The sequence below is a fragment of the Manihot esculenta genome, chromosome 14 (genome assembly GCF_001659605.2).
Source record: "Manihot esculenta cultivar AM560-2 chromosome 14, M.esculenta_v8, whole genome shotgun sequence".
In the NCBI taxonomy this organism is placed as follows: Eukaryota; Viridiplantae; Streptophyta; class Magnoliopsida; order Malpighiales; family Euphorbiaceae; genus Manihot; species Manihot esculenta.
Genome location: NC_035174.2, coordinates 17,677,546 through 17,680,752, shown reverse-complemented (window position 1 = coordinate 17,680,752; position 3,207 = coordinate 17,677,546).

Below are 3,207 nucleotides of genomic sequence, written 5' to 3'. Positions count from 1 at the left end.
ATAGTTCAGGAAGTCACCAGGCTATGGCTATGGTTTTGATGTGTAATAGAATTGTAACGACCCGGAAATCGGACCGCTACCGGCGCTAGGATCCAGATCGGCTTAAGGCCGCCGGGACCCGTAGCAAGCCTGACATGCAACCTGTAAACCTGTTTAATCCCATACATGATCAACAATCATACATAAAAATTAAAAATTTTCCTTCATTCATACACCAAACTCAACCTGTGCATGCACTGAACATAAGCATAACTATAAACATTGATCCCTCTGTGGAATCTCGTCAATGCCCCAATGGGCGATATACATGTGTTGAGTTGGCTAAACATAGACATCAATAACATTAAGATCATGTGTCAAAAGGGGTTACAATATACTATGGTCAAGCACACTTCTAACCTCAATATCATTACATTACATATCTATACATCATTATACAATCTGTCATGTCCACATCCTAACTATTACATGCATAAGACTTCATTACTCTTCTTGACTTCTCTGTCTAACCCGTACCTGCAAACCTGGGGAATTTGGGAGAGGGGTGAGCTACTAGAGCCCAGTGAGCAGAATCATAAAACATTTAAAACACATGCTATCATGGAATGCATCACATCACAACTAATCATATCAAGGATGAACTTGTCACCATTTAGCCCTCTACATATTCCAATCATGCCAAGGGCGTAGTGCAGGCCACACCTGGTCTTTCTCTTATACATAACATAACATAACATACATATTCCATGGTGCCGGGGGCGTAGTCCAGGCCACTTCCGGTCTTTCTCTTACATAGTGCCAGGGGCGTAGTGCAGGCCACATCTGGACTTCCATATCATATCATCATGTCATAACATATGAGGGCTAATGGATCATTCAACATTCATCCACATCAACAACATTTTATGCAATGCAACATATTCGTGATTTCTAATGCAAGCAACCTAAGATATCACATGGCATCCGTGATGCATGAACATGCTCAAAACTGATTTATTTATTTAAAAACATAAAAGTTGTTCCACTCACCTCTGGCTAGCTCTGACACTGACTGAAGCAGCTGACTCACTGCTGAGGTCCTCGGTTCCTCGGGTCCAAACCTACACAGGTGGACTCAAATGAGGGACCACCATACTATAACATGACTTCTGAAAACATCCCCCAAAAACCTCTAAAACATCTCAAAACATCCATGCAAAACATGCAAAGAAAGGCTGGACAGGGCACTTTCGGCGGCAGGTTCGGCGGCCGAAAGTCCCTCCAGAGCCGAAAGTCAGGCAGGTTCGGCGGCACCTTCGGCGGCCAAAACTCCCAGACAGAGACGAAACTCATGCATGTTCGGCGGCACTTTCGGCGGCACTTTCGGCGGCCGAAACTCCCAGACAGAGACGAAAGTCTCCTTTCGGGGGCAAGCTTCGGCAGCCGAAGGCTGCCTCCACAAGGGGGTTCGGCGGCCGAAAGTCCCTTCGGCTGCCGAACCTGGTTTCTCCCAAAGGGCAAAAACTTGGTTCAAACATGCACAAACGCCTCCAAACTCAAACCATCATGCATTTAGCTCAACCAAAACATGCATACAAGCTCCTAGGGGTCTCAAACTACCCTAAACCCCAACTACAACACATCAAACGCACAATACAAGCCACATTGTTCATGAACATACATTTATCCCCATAAACATAACTAAAACCTAAACATGCATTCTACCGCATAGATCTAGCATAAAACTTACTTTAAACATGAAATGAGCTTAAGATCGGCTCTTACCTCTTGAAGATCGAGAGAGAGACGTCCTAACTCGAAGGTGGGAGATTTTGAGTTCTTGAACCTCAAAGCTCCAAAACTTGCTTTAAACTTGAAAATCTTCAAAACAACGTAAAAACTTGTGAAAATCTTGAAAGATTTGAAGGGAAGAAGAACTCAGGGATGGTGAGGAATGGCGGAAGGACTCACCTTGGCCGAAAATGGGGAGAAGCTCGCCCATTTTCGGCTAAGGGACCCTTTTATAGTGGCTGGCCAGGCCACGTTCGGGGGCCGAATGTGCCTCCGCATGCATGCCATGTTCGGCGGCCGAACTTGAGGTTCGGCGGCCGAACCTGGACTTTCCTCACTTAGGCCTTCGGGGGCCTAAAGCACTCCCGAAGTGTATGCATGTTCGGCGGCCGAACTTTGAGTTTCGGCGGCCGAACCTGAGTTTCCTTCAAGGGTGTTTTTATTCAAAAACTCATTTACTTCTTACTTAAAATCATCAAAAACATTAAAACATTTCATGAAAACATGGTTTTACCCTTCTAGAGGTTTTCGACATCCGAGATTCCACCGGACGGTAGGAATTCCGATATCGGAGTCTAGCCGGGTATTACATTCTCCCCCCCTTAAGAACATTCGTCCCCGAATGTTCCTCAACTAACACACAGCATGGCATACACACATCATACATGAAACATACAAGAACTAACCTTAGAAAAGATAAGGGTATTGCTGGAGCATGGACTCCCGTGTCTCCCAGGTGCACTGTTCCATATTGTGGTGGTTCCATAGGACTTTCACCATCGGGATTTCCTTGTTTCTTAGCTTTCTGATCTGGGTGTCTATGATCCGTACTGGCTGCTCAACATAGGTGAGATCCTCTTGGACCTCCACATCAGGCTCACTAAGAACCTTGTCCGGACCTGACACAAACTTTCTCAACATGGAAACATGGAAAACCGGATGGATTCTTTCCATTGAAGCAGGTAAATCCAGCTTGTACGACACATTCCCAATCTTTTGCAAGACTTCAAAGGGTCAGATGTATCGTGGGGCTAGTTTACCTTTCTTCCCAAAGCGAACCACTCCTTTCATTGGAGACACCTTGAGCAATACCAGATCCCCCTCCTGAAACTCTATCTGCCTTCTGCGGATGTCTGCATAACTCTTCTGTCTGCTTGCAGCAGTCTTGATTCTCTCTCTGATTATGGGTACCACCCTGCTGGTGATCTCTACTAGCTCAGGCCCTGCCAAGGCCTTTTCTCCAACTTCCTCCCAGCAAACAGGTGACCTGCACTTCCTCCCATATAAAGCTTCATATGGAGCCATCCCGATGCTAGCATGATGGCTGTTATTGTAGGCAAACTCCACCAAAGGTAGATGTTGCCTCCAAGAACCGCCAAAGTCCAGCACACACATTCTAAGCATATCCTCGATAGTCTGGATGGTCCTTTCTGACTG